Below are 26,331 nucleotides of genomic sequence, written 5' to 3'. Positions count from 1 at the left end.
TAAGAGATGTAATGCTGGGCAGTGCATGCACAAAAAAGGCACGTGCTGAGTCTGTGTGCCCACATCAAATACAATACTTGGAGGGTGAAGTGTTGTGCAGCACACATGGTGAGTGTGTGTGTTATAAAAAACAAAAGTAAAAGTATACCCTGGTATAACGCTACAAGGCTTCAGTGCTGAACAGTGCACAAAGATTGAATGTGTGTGCGAAATGTATGTGTGCCTGTAATGGTACACTGAATGGAAGTAAAAGAGCTGTACAGTAAGTATGCTGTGAAAGCATACAGACTGCCAATGCGCCTGCAATGGTACATTACATGGAGGGCCCTGGGGTTCCTTTTTGAGAGGTCCAGGTTTGCCTGGTGACCATTAGGGGTGTGTGGAATGTTGCATTCTGCCCACGGAATGGGCAGAATTGGCAAATCTACATTACTTTTGTAACGCTGACTTCCGATCAGATTCCACCAATGGCCGCTTGGCAGTGAGGCTCCAGAAATGCGAACGGAATTTGGCCTCCCATAGCACCATTTTCTAATGAGGGCAGTTGCGGGCAGAGGGCCTCTTCTTGAGTAGATTTCCTGCTGCTCAAGTGGATTTTCTGCTGCTTGAGTGGATTTTCAGTGCTTCTCGAGCTACTGGCTCTAAAGTGCAGTGCAAGCAGCGCAAAATTTATTTTTTTCTGTTGGATGGTGGAACTTCGCAGAATTTAGCACAGTTTTTATGTAACTCCGCAGAATTCTGCAGAGTGAAACTCCAAAAGTTTCACCCATTCCTATTGATGACATTAGGAGCAGTACATTAGGACAGTTTTGTGTATTGATGCATACCTGTGAGCTGGTACACACTGGAGGAGGGAGAGTGAGGCTCCCCCTGTGCAATTCAAAGAGCACTCTTTGATTCATGATAGATCACAAGGAAGGGAGTTGGGGCTGATAAAGGAATCATAACGACCCTGGCTTGGAGCCCGGGATTAACCTTTTTATGCACATAGCACTGTGGCTGACATCCAGGTGTGAACTCAGATCATTCCCTTGAATTGTATTGTGGGTCAATAGTCCCTAGTCATGTCGGTGTGACAACCATCCCTTCAGAGGAAAGGAGAAAAGTAAAGATGTCCTCTTCAAAAGAAGCAAAGCCCCAATATAAAACTTCAAAGGCTCCGACCCAAAATCACAATTGCTGTCTGGAAAAGGACCAAAAAAAGGAGAGATTTAACCAGAAATGTTGTCATCGGCTACGCAGTCAGATGGGCTGTATGAGGAGGGGTTACATCTCTGCAAGACTTCAGCCTGTGACCAGGACTTGGAGCAAAGTCCTGCCAGTTTCCCTGCTGTCTTGGGGGCATCACCCAGGGCACCAAGATCACAAAGAAGGGTGTGACGGATTTGCCTGACAACTACTAGAACTTCGATCATAAGGAAGATTGTGTTATTGCTTCTGAATGTCATATACCTTTGCATGTGAAGAGTTAAAAATAAAATACTCCTTTTATTTTATATAAAAGCAAGTATTGGACTGGGCATTGGTTTATTGTAAGTACTGTTTGCACTTTGAGTTATGAGCCGTGTTCATTGATCTGTATCTACATCTGCCCAAGAGAATCATCATCACCGAGTGGTGGTAGCTGAGAGAATGGTGCTTCCCCTTCACTGAGAGAATGGTAAATGGGAATACGCTGCTGTGCTTCATTGACGATTTGTGATTGAAAATGTTCTACTCTGCTACATTGAGGGGTGGTAACTGGGAGTACTCTGCTTTGCTTCACTGTATTTTGGAAACAGAATGCGCTGCTTTGCTTTATTGAGGGATTGTAACAGAGTATGAGGGGTGGTAACCGAGTACGCTGCTGAGTTTCATTGTAGGGTGGTAACTGGGAATACACTGCTGTGTATCACTGAGGGTTGGTAACTGGAGTACTCTGCTGTGCTTAATTGAGTGATGGTATATGTGTGTATGGTATACTGGTCTCTTCATGAGGTGATTTTGCATACCCGTGACTTGCTCTGCTAAAATGACCTCAGTGCTTTTGATACTCTGGTCTCTTCACGAGGCGATCTTCCATACAGCTGACTTGCTTCTCACTTTCCTCTCTTCTACAGTGTGCCCAAGTGAATGACTGGAGGGCAGCCAAGTCCATTTATGAGTTCTCATCCAGACACATTGATAAAAACAAGGTGTCCCTGGAAAACACAGGTGAGTTAGACTTGTACCTCTTCCACTCTTGGGATTTGCATCTTACCTCTGCCTGAAGTTACCAGACTAATGCTGATGGTTCTGAGCTTGCTTGTCTCAGCAGCCACCGTATGTTTCATAGAGTGCTTAGAAGAGACTTGAAGTTGGAGACATGCACTGATGAAATGGGTAAGGAAAGGTTTTCTCTGACCATTTTCATTTCCGCTTCATTCTAGTGGGCTTGTTTGCATCATTGTCAATTTAAACTCCAAATGAGGAAAGACCCTGTAAACTACACTGAGCTTGTTCAACTTTACGCAACTTATGCTGAGAAGGGTTTACGGATCCCAGGTTTCCCTTCCAACCAGTTTAACAGGCCTGTAATGAGCAGGGGTGAGGGGTGATCTTTGAGGAGCGTATTGGAATTCAGCTCATACTTAAGACTTTGATGAGCTTAAGTAGGGCATTACACAGCGATGAGGGCGCCAAAGGCAAGTAGTGCTGCACCTTCCACATAGCAGCTTCTATGCACATTGACTGATGCTTTTCTCCCTCAGGAACCTGGGGATCAGGCACAGATTCAAGCCTTTGCAGGGTGCAGTTCTACACATATTTAGCAAACTGTATGTCAAAGGCGACAGAGCCCACCCTCTCTGGAAGTGGATGAAGTAGGCCAAAGACAGGGACCTTTGGCGAGTGAGTATGCGCAAACCACGTCTATTTGCTGGTGCTCAGCATTGTTTGATGCATTCCTTACAGCAGAGGTCTTTATGGGGTCCTGAATGTCCCTAGCCAAGAGTAGGATCTACTATGCCCCCGATTGCTGTGTTTCTAATGAAAAAACTGTGGCCATCCATAACCTTTCTTTATTTGTGTTGTGTAGGTGTTGGGATGAGAGTCAAATTACCCTCACACTCCCTGCTCTGTCATTGACGTCTCTTCATTAATCGATCTTGCATACCTCTGACTTGTTGTGCTTAATTGACTTCTTGGTGTTTTGAAGCACTGTCCTCTTAATGGATGACCTTCCATGCCTTTGACCTTCTCTGCATGATTGCCGTCTTGATGTTTCGATGCACCGGCCTCTTCATGGGGCTACCTTGTACACCTCTGACTTGCTCTGTGTGATTGATGTCTCGGTTCTTTGAAGCACTGGCCTCTTCTGAGTGCGACCATGCATACCTCTGATTTACTCTGCATTATTGACTTCTTGGTGCTTTGACGCACGGGCCTCTGTAGGAGACAACCCTGCATACCTCTGACTTGCTCTACGTGGTTCACATCTTTGTGGTTTGACGCACGGGCATCTTCATGGGGCGAGCTTGCCTACCTCTGACTTGCTCTGTGTGATTGATGTCTTGGTGCTTTGATGCACAGGCTGCTTCATGGGGCGACCTTGCATACCTCTGACTTGCTCTGTGTGATTGATGTCTTGGTGCTTTGATGCACGGGCTTCTTCATGGGGTGAGCTAGCGTGCCTCTGACCTGCTCTGTGTGATTGACATCTGGGTGTTTTGACGCACGGGCCTCTTCATATGGTGACCTTGCATACCTCATACTCGCTCAGCATGATTGAATGTTCGGTGCTTTGATGCACGGGCCTCTTCATAGGGTTAGCGTGCCTCTGACCTGCTCTGCTTAATTGACTTCTCTGTGCTTTGACGCATGGGCCTCCTCATGTGGTGAGCTTGCGTACCTCGGATTTGCTCTGCTTGATCGACTTTTCTGTGCTTTGACGCACGCTCCTCTAAATGGGGCGATGATGTATACGTCTAACTTGCTCTGTGTAATTGACGTCTCAGTGCTTTGATACACTGGCCTCTTCATGGGATGAGCTTGCATACTTCTGACCTGTTCTGCATGATTAACGTCTCAGTGCTTTAATGCACTGGCCTCTTCATGGGGCGAACTTGCATATCTTAGATTTGCTGTCTGTAATTGACTTCTCAGTGCTTTGATGCACTTTCCTTTTCATGAGTCTACCTTGCGTACCTCTGATTTGCTCTGCATGATTGACTATTCTGTACTTTGATGCATGATCCTCTACATGGGTCGATCTTGCATACCTCTCAATTGCTCTGTGTAATTGACTTCACTCCTTTGATACACTGGCTTCTTCATGGGGCAATTTTGCATACCTCTGATTTTGCTCTCTATGATTGGCTTCTTGGTGCTTTGACCCACAGGCCTCTGTAGGGGAGAACCCTACATACCGCTGACTTGCTCTACATGATTTATATCTTAGTGCCTTTGCACACGGGCCCCTTCATGGGGTAACATTCCGTAAAACTGACTTGCTCTGCATGATTCACTTCTCAGTGCTTTGATGCATGCTCCTCTTCATGGGCAATCTTGCATACATCTGAATTGAGCTGCATATATGACTTCTAGGTGCTTTGGTGAACTGGTCTCTTAATGAGGCAATCTTTCATACCGTATACTTGCTTTGTTTGAGTTCTCAGTACTTTGATGGACTTGTCGCGTCATGAGGGGTGGTGCCCGAATACGCTGCTGTGCTTTATTGAGCGTTGGTAACAGGGAATACGCTGCTGTGCTTCATTGACAATTTGCAACTGCAAATTTGCTACTGTGCTGTATTGAGGGGTGGTAACTGGGAGTACCTGCTGTGCTTCACTGAGGTGTGGTAACAGAAAATGTTGTGTGCTTTATTGAGCGTTGGTAACAGGGAATATGCTGCTGTGCTTCATTGATGATTGGTAAATGCAAACTCGCCATTGGGCTACAATGAGAAGTAGTAACAGAGTACACTGCCTTGCCTCACTGAGGTGTGGTAACTGAATATGCTGCTGTGCTGCATTGCGCGATGGTCACTGGAAATAAGCTTATTTGCTTGTTGTTGATTAGTAACTACTAAAATGCTACTGTGCTACATTGAGGGGTGATAACTGGGAGTACTCTGCTGTGTTTCACTAAGGTGTGGTAACAGAATACGCTGCTGTGCTTTTTTGAGCGTTGCTAACAGGGATTACGCTGCTGTGCTTCATTGATAATTTGTAACTGCGAATTTGCTACTGTGCTATATTGAGTGGTGGTAACTGGGATTACTGTGCTGTACTTCATTGAAGAGTGGTACGGAATATGAGTGGGGTAACAGGGAGTACGCTGCTGTCCTTCACTGAAGTGTGGTAACAGAATACGCTGCTGTGTTGTATTTAGCGTTCGTTACTGGCAATACGCTGCCGGGGGTTATTGGCGATTGGTAGCTGCAAATTTGCCACTGTGCTACAATGATGGGTGGTAATTGGAGTATGCTGCTGTGCGTCTTTGAGGGGTGATAACTGGTGTACTCCACTGTGCTTCATTGGGGGATGGTTACAGAGTACGTCAGTCAGTGATGAAAGCTTTATTCGATTTTCAAATTAAAATCATAAAAGCATACATTTAGGAAGAATGCAGTACATATTTGATACAGATAAAAACAGATAAAAGGGATAAAATAATCAGAGACATAAAGTGCATTTTAGGATGGTTGCATAGAGTTCCGAAATTTGATGGCCAATTTTAAAAAGCTGGATACTGCAGAAATAATACATTCAGTTTCTAGTTGTAATAGCCTTATCATGGCTAGTCTGCAGGTGCGGATTCCCCAAGCCTTTAAGATCGGTTTTAAAAAAACTCCCCTAGGGAGCTGATAAGATTTGCAAAATAAAATACAATGAATATTTGATTGAGCAGAGTACGTATTTTTGATTCATGTGTGGTAACTGGGATTGCGCTGCTCTGCTTCGAGGGATGGTAACTGGGAATACGCTGCCCTGATTGGACGATTAGTAACTGCAAATTCATCACTGCACATTGAGGAGTAGTAAGTGGGATTACATTGCTTCACTGAGGTGTGGTAACACAATACGCTGCTGTGCTTTATTGAACATCTGTAACAGGGAATACGTTGCTATGCTTCATTAACAATTTGCAACTGCGAATTCGCTACTTACTGTGCTTTATTGAGGTGTGGTAACTAGGAGTACGCTGCTCTGCTTCATTGAGGTGTTAACAAAATATGCTGCTGTGCTTCATTGACCATTTGCAACTGCAAATTCTCTACTGTGCTCTATTGAGGGGTGTTAACTGGAACTACGCTGCTGTGCTTCATTGAATAGTAATACGGACTATGAGGGGGGTAACTGGGAGTATGCTGCTATTCTTCTCTGAGGTGTGTTAACAGAATACCCTGTTGTGCTTTATTGAACTTTGGTAACCGGTGGTACGCTTCTTTGTTTCATTAACAATTTGCAACTGCGTATTCGCTACTGTGCTATATTGAGGGGTGGTAACTGGTAGTACACCTCTGTGCTAGTGAGGTGTGGTAACAGAAAACGCTGCTGTGCTTTATTGAGCGTTGGTAACAGGGAATAAGCTGCTGTACTTTATTGATGATTGGTAACTATAAAATGCTACTGTGCTACATTGAATGGTGATGTGAACGCTACTGTGCTTCATTGCCAAATTGTAACTGCGAATTTGTTACTGCGGTATATTGAGGGGTGGTAACTGGGAATACACTGCTGTGCTACATTGAAGAGAGGTACAGACTATGGGGGGGGGTAACTGGGACTACGCTGCTGTCCTTAACTGAGGTGTGGTAACAGAATACGCTGCTGTGCTTCATTGAGCGTTGATAACAGAATACGCTGCTGTGCTGTATTGACCTTTGGTTACAGAGAATACGCTGCTGTGCTTCATTGATGATTGGTAAGTGCAAATTCAATACTGTGCTACATTGAGCTGTGGTAATTGAAGTACTCTGCTGTGCTTCACTGAGGTGTGGTATAAGAATATGCTGCTGTGTTGGATTGACTGTCCGTTACTGGGAAAACGCTGCTGTGGTTTATCGGCCATTGGTAACTGCAAATTTGCAAATGTACTACAATGATGGGCGGTAACTGGAGTATGCTGCTATGATTCTTCGAGGGCTGATAACTGGTGTAATCTGCTGTGCTTAGTTGGGGGGTGATGACAGAGTAGGTATTTTTATGATTCAGATGTGGTAACTGGGATTACACTGCTGTGCTTTATTGATTGGTAACTGCAAATTGGCCACTGCTACATTGAGGAGTAGTAACTGTAAGGAGTACACTGCTTTGCTTCACTGAGATGGTAACAGAATACGCTGCTGTGCTGTTGTGAGCGTTGGTAACAGGGAATACGTTGCTGTGCTTTATTGACAATTTGCGACTGCAAATTTGCTACTGTGCAATATTGAGGGGTGGTAACTGGGACTACACTTCTGTGCTTCATTGAAGAGTGGTACGGACTATGAGGGGGGGGTAACGGAATACGCATCTGTCTTTCACTGAGGTGTGGCAACAGAATACATTGCCGTGCTTTATTGAGCGTTGATAACCGGGAATACGCTGCTGCCCCTTTGACGATTTGTAACTGCGAATTCACTACTGTGCTACATTGAGGAGTGATAACTGGAAGTACGCTGTTGTGCTTACCTGAGGTGTGGTAACACAATTCTCTGCTGTGTTGTATTGAGCGTTCGTTAAAGGCAATACGCTGCTGTGGTTTATTGGTGATTGGTAGCTGCAAATTTGCCACTGTGCTACAATGATGTGTGGTAACTGGAGTATGCTGCTGTGCGTCTTTGAGGGGTGATAACTGGTGTACTCCACTGTGCTTCATTGGGGGATGGTTACAGAGTACGTATTTTTGATTCATGTGTGGTAACTGGGATTGCGCTGCTATGCTTTGAGGGATGGTAACTGGGAATACACTGCCCTGATTTGACGATTGGTAACTGCAAATTCATCACTGCATATTGAGGAGTAGTAAGTGGGTTTAAACTGCTTTGCTTCACTGAGGTGTGGTAACAATACGCTGCTGTGCTGTATTGACCGTTCATTACTGGGATAACTCTGTTGTGCTTCATTGATGATTGGTAACTGTAAATTCGTCGGTGTGCTACATTGCGGGGTGGTAATCTGCTGTGTTTTACTGGGATGTTGTAACCAAATATGCTGCAGTGCTTTATTGAGCATTGGTAACAGGAAATATGCAGCTTTGCTTCATTGGCAATTCGTAACTGCGAATTCACTACTGTGGTGTTTTGAGGGGTGGTAACTGGGACTACGCTGCTGTAGTTCATTGAAGAGTGGTACAGATAATGAAGGGGGTAACTTGGAGTACGCTGCTGTCCTTCACTGAGGTGTGGTAACAGAAGACGCTGCTGTTCTTTCTTGAGCGTTCGTAGCAGGTAATATACTGCTGTGCTTCATTGACAATTTGTAACTCTGAATTCCCTACTGTGCTATATTGAGGAGTAGTAACTGGGAGTACACTGCTTTGCTTAATTGAGGTGTGGTGACAGAATATGCTGCTGTGCTGTATTGAGCGTTGGTAACAGGGAATACTCTGCTGTGATTCATTGACAGTTTATAACTTTGAATTCACTACTGTGCTATATTGAGAGGTGGTAAATGGAAGTACTCTGTTGTGTTTCACAGAGGTGTGGTAGCAGAATACGCTGCTGTGCTGTATTGAATGTTCATTACTGGGAATAAGCTGCTGTGCTTTATTGATGGTTAGTAACAGCAAATTTGCCACTGTGCTACATTGCGGAGTAGTAACAGGGAGTACACTGCTTTGCTTCAGTGAAGTGTGGTAACGGAATAACCTGCTGTGCTGTATTGAGCGTTCATTACTGAGAATGTGCTGCTGTGCTTCCAAGATGATTGAGAACTGCAAATTAGCTACTGTGCTACATTGCAGAGTGGTAACTGGGAGTACCCTGCTGTGGTTCTCTGGGGTGTGGTTACAGAATACGCTGCTGCGCTTCCTTGACAATTTGCAATGGCAAATTCACTACTGTGCTATATTGAGGGGTGGCAGCTTGTATGCTGCTGTGCTTCATTGAGTGGTGGTAACAGAATACACTGCTGTGCTGTATTTAGCGGTGGTTACTGTGAATAAGCCGGCAGAGACGGCGTGAGGTCTACAGATGTAACGGCTCCTTGACTCTCAAGTAAGTCTCTAGTGACTCACAGACCGATTCTCATGGGGCAACATCCCCGTTCTCAAGGGAGTACTACTCCTTGACTTCTCTAGTGGCACTAGATTAATTCAGGCCACTGAACTCATCTTTCTTTTCTAATAACTTTATTCATTGGTCCTGAAGAAGCGCTTTGGATCTCCTCCAGAGACCGTGAGATAGTGCGAAACATGTTGGCTGAAAGTATATCCATTGGGGGTATACTATATAACTACCTACAGAGGGACATAACACCCCTCACAGCAGCACTAATCTCTTTGCACTTTTTTTTAACAATGACAGAGGGATCACCTCTTAAATAAAATTCCTATATTCCCTCCTGTCATTTCTTAACCACACATTTAGTACTTCACTGCCACTTACCCCCACGCACCCACACGGCTTTATCAAAAGATCTCCGAAAAAGTGACCCTTCAGTTGACCCTGCATCGCAGCGCCGGCCCGACGAGGAGCACCAGCCCAATGATGAAGCATGACATCCTTCGGGGTTTGTGAGGGCATCAGAAGGACACCCTGTCCCCCACTCAGAGTAGCAGAACGACTTTAGTTATGTCTCCCTCTCTTACCTCTTTCTTACTTATAGGAACTTTAACTACTGTCTGTTTAAAGTATGTTTTATTGGACCAGATGTGTTCATCTTCCAGTTGGCTCATGCACAGACATGCAATACTAGGGGCAAAAGTACTGCCCATGGAAGTCACATGGACCTGTAGGTAGTCCTCGTACCTGAAGACGTTCTCTGTGAGAGCCATGTGCATCAGTCATGATACATTCCATAGGTGCTTCTCTTGGCCATTCTTGAGTGCAGTGTGTTCTCAATCATGCGTAGACTCTCCTCTTGCGGAATACTGGTATATAGAGCCTCCACATCCATGCAGGTCATAGTTTCTTGTGTATGGTCGTTCTTTAGGTCCGCTAGGATATTTAGCAGATGCTTAGGATCCCTCACATAGGATCTGATCTCGGTGATGAGGGGTCTTAGGAACCAGTCAGTGTATTTGGACTGGGTTCCAATGCCGACCCAATGCCAGACACAATGGCTCAGCCTAGAGGAGGGATCCTGCCATTGTGGATTCTTGGTATTGTGTAGAGTAGGGGAGTCCTCGGTTCCTCTGTGTTGAGAAAGTCCCTTTCCTTCTTCGTGATCCAACTGTTATCCAGTGCTTCTGCTGTCAATGCCGAGATGGTCCAATGAAGACGTGCTGTGGGGTCCCTCTGTATTTTTTTTATAATGTCTCTTCCGAAAGGAGAGTAAGCCATGCATCTCTATAGGTGTCAACATCCTGTATCACGATGGCTCCCCCCTTGTCTGCTGGCTTTATCACAATGTTGTTCCTGTTGCTCAATGATTGGAGCACTGCTCGTTCTTTTTTTGCTCAGATTGTTATAGGCGTCTCTCCTCAGTTGTAGTAATTCCACTTCTTTGGCAACTACTTCTTCAAACGCCATAACCTCTGGGGGCATCGTTAATGTAGGTGGGCACAATGTAGACTTAAGCCGTAGGGGTGTATGGCCAGTGTCTTAATCTTGTTCGGGTTTCCCTTCAAAGAATGTCTTCACCCGCATCTTCCTAAAGAACTCACTCGGTTCACACCTGGTCTTAAACTTGTCAATCTGGGTGTTGGGGACAAAGCCAAGCCCCTTGTTAAGCACTCACTGTTCTTCTGGTATAATGTTCTCATCTGTGAGTTTCACTACTAGATCTACATTGAACTGGGCTTGCTTGTTTGTCCCTCGTCTGGGTTCTTGTGCTCATTCCTCTTATGTCGTCGTCCCATTGGACTCTTCTTTTGCCTCTTTTGCCACGTCTTCCTCTTCTCCCACCCCAACCTAAAGAATACTGTTGATTTCGGTTTGACTGAAAGTATGACATATTTTAATCCCGGGGGGAACTTGAAATTGCTGTGGTCCTTATGGGTTGGGCCACGCATACATCTGTGGTGGGGGGTATGATGGGTTGAAACCTCCTCTTCTCTGTTGTCTTGAAACCCCCTCTTCTCTGTCGTCTTGACCTTTGAGGAAGTAAGTAAGAGGCGGGGTTAAGCTTGGATGTGATCTGAACTACGAGCACGGTACGTGTGTAATAAAACGAAAAACAACAACTTCTACTGAAGCAAATGTTTCTTTGATTTTGTCTCCTCTTTTACTCTTGACTCGTATTTTAGAATCTGACTACAAGGCTACCGCCTCTAAACCGCTGTATCTCGAGACACTTTAACACCTCCACACTAGGGTAAGATGATCTTTACATTACAAGTGGTTTTGAGATTAAAAGAAATTAATCACAGGCAGTACGCAAGCAGCAACAGTTGTTTGAGTGGTGAGATGCATGATGAATGTTATGTGAAGATGTGTACAATTACTTATTTCATGGGTTAGGTGGTTGGATGCAAATGGCATCACCACCTCACACTAGTAAACGCCTTAGGTGAGTTTGACACCCTTAAGGCTTGGTTACGATTGTGATAACCACATATTATAATCTTACTATAGCAGCCGACGCCAATGGCATGTATGGGTGACATAGGTGCAGCGTGGATTGGACAAGTATGCACTTACAAATTCCAATATAGGTTTTTTTTACTGAGGGATATGAAACATTACGGAGCAGGATGAGAGATTAGTGATCTACTTACCTTTTCATGTGAGTGCAGAGTTATGCCCTCTACTAAAATATAGGAAATTCCTAGATAAATAACACCAGGGAGGGAAACATTTTTGCTCTGAAGAAAGTCCAGGACCCGCACAGGCCATTTTGTGAGTACTGAAACATGTCGACACTAGGATCATAGGACCATTACTTCCGTGCGACCCCCCCCCCCCCCCTTTTTTCCATTTTGAATATCCCCTTTGATTCAGCGAATTAAGGGATACATGGAGCCGTAGGTGAATTTTTAATTTTTAAACCCCCTGGCCATTTTCTCTTAAGTGCTCCTTGAAATATGGTCGAGACCACCCTGACCTTTAGGAGTCAGGGTGAACCCGATGATGAAGCATGACACTACTAGAGTGTGTGTGGGTTATTTAACAAAAAGGAATTGCTTGCTTTCCCGCACTTGAGCGGTTGGTACCCCGGGAGGTTTTGACTAATGCCCAACTGCCTGTAATCTAGGGGAGATAACTCTGAGTACTCTGCTGTGTTTCACTGAGGTGTAGTAACAGAATGCACTGCTGTGCTTTTCGAGCGTTGATAACAGGGAATACTCTGCTGTGCTTCATTGACGATTTGTATCTGCGAATTCGTTACTGTTCTGTATTGAGGGGTGGAAAATGGATATACGCTGATGTGCTACATTGAGGTGTGGTAACAGAATACACTGCTGTGCTTTATTGAGCGTTAGTAACAGGGAATACTCTGCTGTGCTTCATTGATGATTGGTAACTACGAATTCGCCACTGTGCTCCATTGACGAATAGTAACTGGGAGTACTCTGCTGTGGTTCACGGAGTTGTGGTAACAGAATAGGCTACAGTGCTTTATTGAGCGTTGGTAACAGGAAATACGGTGCTGTGCTTCATTGACAGTTTGTAACTGTGAATTCTCTACTGTGCTATTTTAAGAGGTGGTAACTGGGACTTCATTGAAGAGTGGTACGGACTATGAGAAGGGTAACTGGGAGTACGCTGCTTTTTTTCACTGAGGTGTGGTAACAGAATACGCAGCTGTGCTTTACTGGGTGTTAACAGGGAATAAGCTTCTGTATTTTATTGACGATTTTTTACTGCATATTCACCACTGTGCTATATTGAGGGATGAAAAAGGAAAGTACACTGGTTTGCTTCACTGAGGTGTAGTAACCGAATACGCTGCTGTGGTGTATTGAGCGTTCGTTACTGGGAATACGCTGCTGTGGTTCATCGATGATTGATAACTGCAAATTTGCTACTGTGCTGCATTGCGGGGTGGTAATTAGGAGTAATCTGCTGTGTTTCACTGGGGTGTGATAACCGATTATGCTGCCGTGCTTTATTGAGCATTGGTAACATGGAATACGCTGCTATGCTTCATGTACGATTTGCAGCTGCGAATTCACTACTGTGCTATATTGAGGGGTGGTAAATGGAAGTACGCTGTTGTGCTTCCCTGAGGTGTGGTAGCAGAGTATACTGCTGTGCTGTATTGAGCGGTGGTTACTGGGAATAAGATGCTGTGCTTTATTGACAATTAATAACTGCAAATTTGCCACTGTGCTACATTGAGGAGTAGTAACTCGGAGTACACTGCTTTGCTTACGTGAGGTGTGGTAACAGAAAACTCTGCTGTGCTGTATTGAGCGTGCGCTACTAAGAATAGGCTGCTGTGCTGTATTAGTAACTATAAAAATGCTACTGTGCTGAGGCAAGATGGTGGATGTGTTCACCTCGCCATTGAGAAGAGAACATGAAATGAACCCGAAAGAGTAAAACACCCGAGAGAGACAGTATACTGGATGAGGCTGGATCAAGGGACCGGAGCATTGTTAGCCTGCGCAGTAAAATAAATTCTTGTTAGAATGAGGGGGAAAGTTTACCTGTGGCCCTGGGAAACATTACAGCTTCTGGCGCCAACGTGAAAGAACTCGATGGTCTTGAGGCTCACCGGAATACCCCCCAAACCGAAATCGATGAAGGAAGCCTGAGTGGCTGGAGGAGCGAAGGGGATGCCGCCAGCCTGGAAGAGGACTCCGGAGGGGAAGAGCGTGGACGCTAAGCACTCTGCCGGCCGGGAAGAGGAGGGGATCAACGGCAGGACGCTCAGCGTTGAGCAGCGTCCCATCGACCTGGCAACCAGGCCCAAACCGCTGACTGTGCCTGGGATGTTTTCCGGCCGCGATCTCGGCGGCAACCAGACAAAACCAACAAGCAGAGGCACAACCAATGGTAAAGCTCCCAAAATGACTAAATAACTGGAGAGCGCTAAAGGGCATGCAGCTGGAAAAACGACAAGCGAAGGTAGGCTGCCCATTGAGGCACTACAAAAAGAAATTACCGATGTTAAAAATAAATTGACTAGCATGAATAATGGGATTTTTGGGCCAGATACTGGGGTTGAGATGGGAGAGGAAGATAATCGGGGGACGCAAGTAAATATCCCTCTGCAAGGAGAACAGGGTACTCTGAGCTCCCAAGAGCCAAATTCTGCAGATATTACTAATGCATCTGGCAAGATTACAGGGACTACAGAGGGAGATACATTTTAATCTGTTACGGACGGGTCTGAACTCACCAATACTAGTGAAATTGAGGGCACAGACACGGAAGTAACAGCAGAGGATAGTGGCAGCCCTCCTGTAAGACTTGATACACAGCGGCACGTACCCAACCACACAAAAAGAAGCACTAGGAGTAAAAGCAAGGGCTCAGACTCTGATCACAGCCAGTCAAGTCAGCTAAAGTGGGATTATTGCACCAGTCGCGTTGTGATGGAGACAGATGAGACAGAGGAGAATGGAGTTCAACTCGAAGCCTCAAAACTATTTACAGAACTCAAAACGAATACAGAATCCCCTCCAACCATGGGACTGATTTACTCGACACTCAAACAGATGGAAATAGAAGCCTGTCAGGATCATAAGAGGGCTCATATGGCAATGAAGAAACTCCAGGGGACCATCCGCAAAGTTAACAAAACTTGCTCAGAAATTGCTGAACTTACTACAGCGCTAGAGGAACGAATTGTGGCACTTGAGGCTGGAGCTGAGAATACACAACAGAAAAATGTGGCAAATTAAGCCAGAATGATGGAAGTAATATGAAAAATGGAAGATTTCTAAAATCATCAACGACGGAACAATTTGAGACTACTGGGCATTGAAGAGAACACAGAAGGGGATGATATACGCAGATTTGTTCTTAGACTATTTAAGGGGGCATTTCCAGAACTTGCACACTGGAACTGGGAAAATGAGGTGCAGAGGGTACACTGATTCCCCATGATAATGAAAAAGAGAACAGGGCAGAATGTAAAACCTAGAGCTATCCTCATATTTGAAATGTTCATTTGCGCTGCTGTTCCGTATTGAGCGATTGTTGCTAGGAATACGAGGCTGTGCTTCTAAGATTATCGGTAACTACAAATTCGTCACTGTGCTACATTGAGCAGTAACTGGGAGTAAAATGAATGCTTCACTGAGGTGTGCTAACAGAATACGCTGCTGTGGTTTATTAGCGATTGGTAAATGCAAATTTGCCACTGTACTACAATGATGGGTGGTAGCCGGAGTATGCTTCAGTGCGTCTTCCAGGGGTGATGACTGGTGTGCTCTGCTGTGCTTCATTGGGAGGTGGTAACAGAGTACGTATTTTTATGATTGTGTGGTAACTAAGATTGCCCTGCTCTGCTTCGAGGGATGGTAACTGGGAATACGCTGCTGTGCTTCATTTAAAACTGGTAACTGCAAATTCGCCACGGTGCTGCAATGAGGAGTATTAACTGGGACTACATTGTTTCACTGAGGTGTGGTAACAGAATACGCTGCTGTGCTTTATTGAGCGTCTGTAACAGGGAATACGTGGCTATGCTTCATTAACAATTTGCAACTGCGCTATTTACTGTGCTTTATTGAGCTTTGGTAACCGGTAGTACGCTTCTGTGTTTCATTAACAATTTGCAACTGCGTATTCGCTACTGTGCTATATTGAGGGGTGGTAACTGGTAGTACACCTCTGTGCTAGTGAGGTGTGGTAACAGAAAACGCTGCTGTGCTTTATTGAGCGTTGGTAACAGGGAATAAGCTGCTGTACTTTATTGATGATTGGTAACTATAAAATGCTACTGTGCTACATTGAGTGGTGATGTGAACGCTACTGTGCTTCATTGCCAAATTGTAACTGCGAATTAGTTACTGCGGTATGTTGAGGGGTGGTAACTGGGAATACACTGCTGTGCTACATTGAAGAGAGGTACAGACTATAGGGGGGTAACTGGGACTATGCTGCTGTCCTTAACTGAGGTGTGGTAACCTAATACGCTGCTGTGCTTCATTGAGTGTTGATCACAGAATACGCTGCTGTGCTGTATTGACCTTTGGTTACAGAGAATACGCTGCTGTGCTTCATTGATGATTGGTAAGTGCAAATTCAATACTGTGCTACATTGAGCTGTGGTAATTGAAGTACTCTGCTGTGCTTCACTGAGGTGTGGTATAAGAATATGCTGCTGTGTTGGATTGACTGTCCGTTACTGGGAAAACGCTGCTGTGGTTTATCGGCAATTGGTAACTGCAAATTTGCAACTGTACTACAATGATGGATGGTAACTGGAGTATGCTGCTATGATTCTTCGAGGGCTGATAACTGGTGTAATCTGCTGTGCTTAGTTGGGGGGTGATGACAGAGTAGGTATTTTTATGATTCAGATGTGGTAACTGGGATTACACTGCTGTGCTTTATTGATTGGTAACTGCAAATTGGCCACTGCTACATTGAGGAGTAGTAACTGTAAGGAGTACACTGCTTTGCTTCACTGAGGTGGTAGCAGAATACGCTGCTGTGCTGTAGTGAGTGTTGGTAACAGGGAATACGTTGATGTGCTTTATTGACAATTTGCGGCTGCAAATTTGCTACTGTGCAATATTGAGGGGTGGTAACTGGGACTACACTTCTGTGCTTCATTGAAGAGTGGTACTGACTATGAGGGGGGTAACGGAATACGCTTCTGTCTTTCACTGAGGTATGGTAACAGAATACATTGCCGTGCTTTATTTTTATTTTTTTATTTTTTTTTGTTGAAAAAACCTTTATTTGACACAGCAGTTATGTACAGTCACGGGCCTACAACCTCCGAGGCCGGCCGCTAGTGTGCAAAAAGGAAAATCAATACAGCGAGCAAATGAGCAACCTGCACGAGGGGGCGGCTAATCGGCCCACAACTAGACTCCATACAACAAGAAGGTTTTGAATTAACATTTTATGAGAAAAAAAACAACAATACAAAACTAAAACCAGGCATGAAAACTATATAAACAGGGACTTGCTCTCCCATGGGGGGGGGGGGGGGCAGCCGCCTCTCAGCGGCACTATAGGCAAAAGCTAGTCTTCGGCGAGGCGGGAGGGGGGGGGCAGGGAAGTACACATGTACCGATTCCAGGAAGGAACAGGAATATCCGAGCTAACGGGACAGGGCTACATCGGAGGCGATCACCAGGGGGGGCGTGCATATATCACCACGGTAAGAATTCCACGGACCCCACATCTTATTCCATTTTTTGGATTTGCCTCTAGCAACATACACGGTTTTCTCCCGGAACATGCACCAGTCCATGTTTTCTCTCCACTTCGACACCGTAGGAGACCTACCCGAGCCCCACAGCTGCGCGATGTCTCTTTTGGCTATCATATTACCCAGAGTCACCCAGCGCTCCTGGGCCGCGTCACAATCAGTCGGTTCCCACACATTCAACACACAGCTCCGCGCCTCCGGGAGTAGGGCCACACCAGTGACCTCCTCCATCACTGCATGCACCCCAGTCCAGAACCGGACAACCACTGGACATTCCCACAAAATATGCAGAAAAGTACCAAGCAGGCCACAGCCACGCCTACATAAACCATCACTCGAATATCCCAAGCGAAGCAAGCGGGGACCGGTAACATAGACCCTGTGTAGTATCTTTAACTGCACAAATCTGAGGCGAGCGGGTATGGCCACCTCTCTCGGCGAGGCTACAGCCGCAACCCAGTCCTCGTCATCCAGCTCTAGGCCATCAGCGACCCATGCTTCTCGCAGGCGGGTGAGGAGGTCAGCGCGAGTATTAATCATTTTTTTATAGATCAGGGAAATGGTGCTGTCTGGCACGTAACTATCGAGTATACGGTCTTCCAAAGGGGAGGCCTCAGGGATATCAGCCGGGTTCGGAAAGGCTGAAAGCAGGGCGTGGCGGATCTGCGCGTAACGAAAGAATTCCTTATCGCTCAGGCTATATTCGGCCCGAAGGAAATCGAACGTTTTAAAAGCGCCCTTCGCCCACAGATCCCCGACGCGGCTAATACCAATCGTGTCCCACTTCTCAAATCCCTTAGTGCGCCACAGCCCGCCCAACTCTTCAGAGGCATACAGCGGCATCGCCCGAGTCAGGCGACCCTTCCAGCCCGTAGCAGCAGTGGCGCCGTGCCATGCGCGTACAGCATTGTTCGTGGGGCCCGTGAGTTTAGCGCGCCCCTTCTTGGAATAAAGCATTCGATTGAAATCCCCACCCGGCAACAGTAGCTTATCCATCTCATACGCGGGGTTCAAAGCCGGGCCATACGTCCCATGGTTCACTGCCACCAGCTGGGACGCCCAGTAATACCGTCTGATATCAGGAAGAGCTATGCCACCATCGTACCATGGAAGAGTCAGCTTAGCAAGAGCGATGCGTGGTCTCCCATCCCACACCAGCTGTCGCTGCAGGTTTTCCACCTCCCGAAAATATTGTGCAGGCACCACGTCCAGCGTATTCTGTAAGGCGTACAAAAAACGTGGCAGAGACATCATTTTAAATAAGGCCGCCCTGCCCAGCGGCGATAACGGAAGCCTCCGCCACCGGACTACGTCCGCCCGAAGCCGCTGAAGCGGCGGCAGCAGGTTCAGGGAGTAACGATCCGCTGAACTCAGGGAGACGTGAATGCCTAAATATTTCAATCCAGCCGGAGAGATTTGAATCGGACAGCCGCGAGGGAGAAGAGGGGGGTCGCCAACCAACACATATACACAGGACTTAGCCCAATTAATAACAAGCCCAGAATTGCGGCCGAAGGAGGTCAAAACATCGAACATCACCATCTATGATTTCCGCGGCGAGGTGAGGTAGAGCAAAATGTCATCAGCGTATAGTGACACACGGTCCTCAAACGTCGGAGTCCACCGGATACCCGCCATAGAGGGTTCCCACCTCAGCCATGCCGCCAGGGGTTCCAGCGCAAGAGCAAAAAGAAGCGGGGACAAGGGGCAACCCTGGCGGGTGCCCCTCCCGAGCACAAAGGGGGCAGACACCCTACCATTCACCACCACCTGCGCAAGCGGCTCCACATACAACAGTTTCACCCATTTAATGAATCCGGGTCCAAAACCAAACTTGGCCAGTGCTGCCCAAAGATACGACCATTCCATGCCGTGCTTTATTGAGCGTTGATAACCGGGAATACGCTGCTGCCCCTTTGACGATTTGTAACTGCGAATTCACTACTGTGCTACATTGAGGAGTGGTAACTGGAAGTACGCTGTTGTGCTTCACTGAGGTGTGGTAACACAATTCTCTGCTGTGTTGTATGGAGTGTTCGTTACAGGTAATACGCTGCTGTGGTTTATTGGTTATTGGTAACTGCAAATTTGCCACTCTACTACAATGATGGGTTGTAAATGTTGTATGCTGCTGTGCGTCTTCGAGGGGTCATAACTGGTGTACTCTGCTGTTGTTCATTGGGGGGTGGTTACAGAGTACGTATTTTTGATTCATGTGTGGTAACTGGGATTACGATGCTCTGCTTCGAGGGATGGTAACTGGGCCTAGGCTGCCCTGCTTTATTGATGATTGGTAACTGCAAATTCATCACTGCTACATTGAGGAGTAGTAACTGGGAATACACTACTTTGCTTCACTGAGTTGTGGTTAGAGAAACGCTGCTGTGCTGTATTGAGCGTTCGTTACTGGGAATACGCTGCTGTGCTGTATTGAGCGTACGTTACTGGGAATACGCTGCTGTGCTTTATTGACAATTTGCAACGACGAATTCGCTACTGTTGTAGTGTAGTTCCTATAAATCTATATGGGATCTGCGCTTTTAGACAACATATACTCTGAGATTGGATTCTGACTGATTCTGGACACCCCTACCGGATATTACCAGTTAGCTCACAGTGCCACTAAAATCTCCTCTTACCAAGTTGAGAATCTTGGCAACTATCGAAAATGAGAACCCTGATTTCTCAGAATTGTGGAAACAGTGTACTACTTTTCGCTCACTCACTCATGCTCACTTGGTCTCAGAGAGACACACAGAATAAACCGTGGGGGACATTTCCAATAAGTATTTATTGAACCAGCATCATTCTAGTGTAAAATAGCTGTGCTGAAACAATCATGAGACAGTAACGGATGTAAATGATAATAAGCACTAACAAAGTAAAAGGATGGTATATTTCTTAAATCATGCTAAAACAATGAATACAGGCAAGTATATAAAATACATGACAGTAGAATGCGTGCTCCTACAATGTGTCCCTAACTATATGTACCTAAGTGTACTTAGCATGTATGTGGGTGTAAAGCCAAGAATCCGTCTAGGATAAAGTAAACTCCACTAGCTGAAGTGAGACTGTGGGACCCCATCTTAGTCTAGAGTTGAACACCCCGCAAGGGATATTAGACCACTGCGAGCGGGAGTGCCTGCCTGTAGAAGTCTCAGCATCTCGCTTCAGTGTGTCGGCATGGAAGTCCATTTGTACTCTATCTCTGCAAGTGATGGTGTATATATACCCAAAGTTGTATCGCCTGGGGATATACCTTGCTGTGTCATGCCGGACTGAAATGATGGAAAGAATGACCCTTATACATAGTTTTTATGCAGCAGATGGTAGGCCTGCTGCGATTCCAAGCATAATGAATGAGGCTGAAGCTTTGTGGAGAAAACCCCATGTCCTCTTTAGACATTACCGTAACTAGGTAAAAGGTCAGTACTAAGAACTGTTGTGTAATAAAATGGTAGGGAGAATATAGGTGAAAGGTTAGCTGACTACCTGGGCCTATATTAGGGAACCTATATGGAACATAACACTGTGCTATTTTGAAGGGTGGTAACTGGGACTACGCTGCTGTACTTAACTGAGGTGTGGTAGCAGGATATGCTGCTGTGCTGTATTGAGCATGCATTACTGGGAATAAGCTGCTGTGCTTTATTGAGGATTGGTAACTGCAAATTTTTCCACTGTGCTACATTGAGTAGTAGTAACTGAGAATACACTGCTTTGCTCCAGTGAGGTGTGGTAACAGAATACGCTGCTGTGCTGTATTGAGCGTTCATTACTGGGAATACGCGACTCTGCTTACAAGATGCTGCTGTGCATCTTTGAGAGGTGATAATTGGTGTACTCCGCTGTGCTTTATTGGGAAGTTGTAACAGAGTACTTATTTTTATGATTTAGTTGTGGTAACTGAGATTGACCTGCTCTGCTTCGAGAGATGGTAACTGGTGATATGCTGCTGTGCTTCATTGATGATTGATAACTGGAAATTTGCCACTGTGCTGCAATAAGGAGTAGTAACTGGGATTTCATTGCTTTGCTTCACTGAGGTGTGGTAAGAGAATACGCTGCTGTGCTGTATTGAGCGATTATTACTCTGAATACGCTGCTGTGCTAACTTGATAATTGCTAACAGCAAAATCGCTACTGTGCCACATTGTGGGGTGGTAACTGGGAGTACACTGCTGTGTTTCACTGAGATGTGTTAACAGAATACACTGCTGTGCTTTATTGACAGTTGGTAACTGGTAGTAAGCTGCCGTTTAATTGACAATTTGCAACTGCGAATTTTCTACTGTGGTTTAGAGGTGTGGTAACTGGTAGTATGCTGCTCTGCTTCATTGAGGTGTCGTAACAGAATACGCTGCTGTGCTTTATTGAGCGTTGGTTACTGGGAATACGCTGCTGTGCTTCATTGAATAGTGATAGACTATGAGGGGGGTAACTGGGAGTACACTGCTGTCCTTCACTGGGGTGTGTTAACAGAATACGCTGTTGTGCTTTATTGAGCTTGGTAACCGGTAGTACACTTCTGTGTTTCATTAACAATTTGCAAATGGAAAAGGTGGTGTATGTGGCGAGAGGTAAGCCTGGGACATGGGTGAAAGTATGGGGCCCCTGGAACGCCTACCGAGGGGGAATTTGTGCTCCGCTGTTATTGCCCGATCCGTCGCCTGCCCCATCCCCTTAGCTGACCCCTTTTCCTAGTTCCGGACATTGAGTTTACCCAGCCATAGTCCTGATCTCTTCCCCTTCTTGATACTCCTATGGACTGGTTGGGTCCCCCTCTCAGGGGAGCACATGCTGCTATTTCGCTTTGTGGATTGCCTTGTGGGTTTGTATTTTCTGGTTGTTTTTTCAGTTTAAAATGAAACCGTACAGTGGGGTCCGGATGGGGTGGCTATCAACGCTGCTAACTCCTGTGCATCTTCCCCAGCCGCAACGCACGCTCTACAATGTGTATCATATTCTCCTTTTGTCTACTAGCGGCCGGCCGGAAGGTTGTAGGCCCATCTTTGTATATATTTTGAGTTTTGTAATAAACGGTTTAAAAAAAAAAAAAAAAAAAAACACAATTTGCAAATGCAAATTTTCTACTGTGCTATATTAAGGGATAGTAACTGGGAGTATGCTGCTGTGCTAGTCTGAGGTGTGGTAACAAAATATGCTGCTTTGCTGGATTGAGCGCTGGTTACTGGGAATATGCTACTGTACTTCATTGATGATTGGTTACTCTGAATATGCCACTGTTACACTGAGTAGTAGTAACTGGGAGTACCCTGCTTTGCTTTACTGAGGTGTGGTAACAGAATACGCTGCTCTGGTTTATTGTGAGTTGGTAACAGGGAATACGGTGCTGTGCTTCATTGATTTGTAACTACGAATTCGGTATTGTGCTATTTTGAGGGGTGGTAACTAGGACTGCGCTGCTGTGCTTCATTGAAGAGTGGTACGGACTATGAGGAGGGTAACTGGGAGTACGCTACTGTTCTTCACTGAAGTGTTGTAACAGAATATGCTGCTGTGCTTTATTGAGTGTTGATAACAGGGAGTATGCTGCTGTGCTTCGTTGACGGTTTGCAACTGCGAATTCACTACTGCGTAAGGGTGCGTAGGGGTGTTAAATGGAAGTACGCTTTTCTGCTTCTCTGAGGTGTGATAGCAGAATACGCTGCTGTGCTTCATTGGTAACTGCAAATTGGCCACTGTGCTACGTTGAGGAATAATAACTGGAAGGATACTGCTTTGCTTCAGTGAGTTGTGGTAACAGAATACGCTGCTGCGATGTATTGAGTGTTGGTTACTGGTAATACACTGCTGTGCTTCATTGATTGGTAACTGAAAATGTGGTACTGTGCTACATTGAGGGGGGATTCCTCTTAGTACACTCCTGTGTTTCACTGAGGTGTGTTAACAGAATATGGTGCTGTGCTTTATTGAGCGTTAGTAGGAGGGAATAAGCTGCTGTGCTTCATTGACAACTTACAACTGCAAATTCCCTACTGTGCTATATTGATGGGTGGTAACTGGACTACGCTGTTATACTTCATTGAAGAGTGGTGCGGACTATGAGGGGAAGGTAACTGGGAGTACGCTGCTGTCCTTCACTGAGGTGTGGTAACAGAATACGCAGCTCTGCTTTACTGAGTGTTGATAACAGGGAATACGCTGCTGTGCTTTATTGAAGATTTGTAACTGCAAATTCATCACTGCTACATTGAGGATTAGTAACTGGGAATACACTGCTTTGCTTCACTGAGGTGTGGTAACAGAATACGGTGCTGTGCTGAATTGAGCGTTGGTAACAGGGAATAAGCTGCTGTACTTCATTGATGATTGGTAACTGCGAATTTGCCACTGTGCTACAATGATGATTAGTAAATACATAAATGCTACTGTGCTACATTGAGGGAGATAGCTCAGAGTACACATCTGTGGTTAACTGAGGTGTGTTAACAGATTACGGTGCAGTGCTTTATTAAGCATTGGTAACAGGGAATATGCTGCTGTGCTTCATTGACAGTTTGTAACTGGTAATTCGCTACTGTGCTATTTTGAGAGGTGGTAACTGGGACTACGCTACTGTACTTCATTGAAGAGTGGTACGGATTATGAGGAGGGTAACTGGGAGTACGCTGCTGTCCTTCACTGAGGTGTGGTAACAGAATACGCATGTCTGCTTTACTGAGTGTTGATAACTGAGAATATTCTGTTGTGCTTTGATAATTTGTAACTGCAAATCCACTACTGTGCTATATTGAGGGGTGGTAAATGGAAGTACGCTGTTGTGCTTCACTGAGGTGTGGTAGCAGAATACCCAGCTGTGCTGTATTGAGCGTTGATTACTGGGAATAGTCTGCTGTGCTTTATTGATTAGTAACTGCAAATTTGCCACTGTGCTACATTGAGGGATGGTAATTGGAGTATGCTGCTGTGCGTCTTCGAGGGGTGATAACTGGTGTTGTAGTGAGGATATGGGATTCACTGCGAACATAGTTAATTTAGCATATGTCAGTACACGCTTGGCTGTCATGTTGCCGCTTTTGCACACGTTTCTACATGACTGTTTTCGCAAAATCCTATGCTTGTGCTCGTTCACATGAGAACCGTCTACCTATCACCTTTTTGCTGTACTCTGTGGGTTTTGTCTGCACATCGTGTTCAAGGTAGAAAAACATTGTGCCCTGTTGATCTGCTTTGGTCAATCCCACGCATGTTAGACATAATACCAACACAGCTGCACTTATGAAAATCAATGCTTTTAATATGGCATTGCATGCATGTTAGACACTTGGAGAAAACCTTTCCAGAGAGAAGAGCTGAGTTTTTGTCCGGAGATGTAAACCTATGCATCTAAACCTGGAGGTATGGAGTTCCCCATGACAAAGCCCAGAGGTCTTCTATAATTATTATAGACTAGTTCCTAGCACGGTGATGGTGGCAAGGCACAGTAGGCCTTCTTTCCACTAGCTTTATACAATGATATCCCCGTTACTTTTTTATGGAATTATGGAATTGGAGCAATGCTCACTATATTTTGTTTATGCATATTGCTGCTTGTATTGGCTTGTGTACTGCATTATAGTGCACGTTAGTTAAAATAAACATTTTAAACTATACTGTGTCTCTGATTACTCACGTCGTGGACAAGTATGAGTGAGTAAACAAAAGTGTTCTTGCTCCCGCGATTACTGAGAGAGTCTGAGTTACATGTTCTAGGATGTCTAATCATTGGTAGCTTTGCTGTAGTACGGAAAACAAATGACACTATAACTAGTCGCATTGGGGTTCCGGGCACTAAGATTGGTTGGTGGTACACCACTATACACCGAGGTCTTAGTTTCCTGCGTGTAGTTCTGTATATGTGCAGAATCCCTGCAACAGTGTACTCCGCTGTACTTCATTGGGGGGTGGTTCAAGAGTACGTATTTTTTTTCAGGTGTGGTAACTGGGATTACACTGCTCTGCTTCGAGGGATAGTAACTGGGAATATTTTGCTGTGCTTCATTGATAATTGATAACTGCAAATTGGCCACTGTGTTTCAATGAGGAGTAGTAACTGGTAGTACACTGCTTTGCTTAACTGAGGTGTGGTAACCGAATACGCTGCTATGCTGTAATGAGCGTTTGTTACTGGGAATACACTGCTGCGGTTCATTGATGTTTGGCAACTGCAAATTCGCTACTGTACTACATTGCGGGGTGGTAACTGGGAGTTCTCTGCTGTTTCACTGGGGTGTGGTAACAGAATACGCTGCTGTGCTTTGTTGTGCATTGCTAACAGGGTATACGCTGCTTTGGTTAATCGACAATTTGCAACGGCAAATTCGCTACTGTGCTAGATTGAGGGGTGGTAACTGGGAGTACACTGCTGTGCCTCATTGAGGTGTGGTAACAAATACACTGCTGTGCTGTATTGAGCGTTGGTTAGTGGGAATACGCTGCTGTGCTTCATTGATGATTAGTAACTATCAAAATGGTTTCAGTACTACATTGAGGGGTGGTAATTGTGAGTACTCTGCTCTGTTTTACTGAGGTGTGGTAACCGAATACGCTGCTCTGCTTAATTGAGCATTGGTAACTGGGACTACGCTGCTGTACTTAAGTGAATAGTGGTACAAACTGAGGAGGGGTAACTGTGAGTACTCTGCTGTCCTTCACTGAGGTGTGTTAACAGAATACGCTGTTGTGCTTTATTGAGCGTTAGTAACCAGTAGTACGCTTCTGTGTTTCATTAACTATTTGCGAATGCGAATTCGCTACTGGGCTACATTGAGGGGTGGTAACAGGGAGTGCCCCTCTGTGCTTGAGTGAGGTGTGGTAACAGAATACGTTGCTGTGCCGTATTGAGCATTGGTTACTGAGAATAAGCTGCTGTGCTTCATTGTTGATTAGTAACTATAAAAATGCTACTGTGCTACATTGAGGCGTGATATCTGGGAGT

General features: G+C 45.4%; 1 long non-coding RNA gene across 3 annotated transcripts in view; it reads left to right on the top strand.

The window, feature by feature from the left end:
- Window positions 1–26,331, top strand: part of LOC146833245 (uncharacterized) — a 543,599-nt gene that overhangs the window by 31,196 nt on the left and 486,072 nt on the right. For all 3 annotated transcript variants that reach the window (XR_014960211.1, XR_014960210.1, XR_014960212.1), the window contains exon 2: window positions 2,100–2,193. This is a non-coding gene — a long non-coding RNA (uncharacterized LOC146833245). The remainder of the gene's footprint in view (window positions 1–2,099; window positions 2,194–26,331) is intronic.

The sequence above is a fragment of the Triturus cristatus genome, chromosome 4_2 (assembly GCF_964204655.1).
Source record: "Triturus cristatus chromosome 4_2, aTriCri1.1, whole genome shotgun sequence".
NCBI classification, from domain to species: Eukaryota; Metazoa; Chordata; class Amphibia; order Caudata; family Salamandridae; genus Triturus; species Triturus cristatus.
Note: the sequence above shows the minus strand (reverse complement) of the source record. Positions and strands in the feature narration are given on the sequence as shown.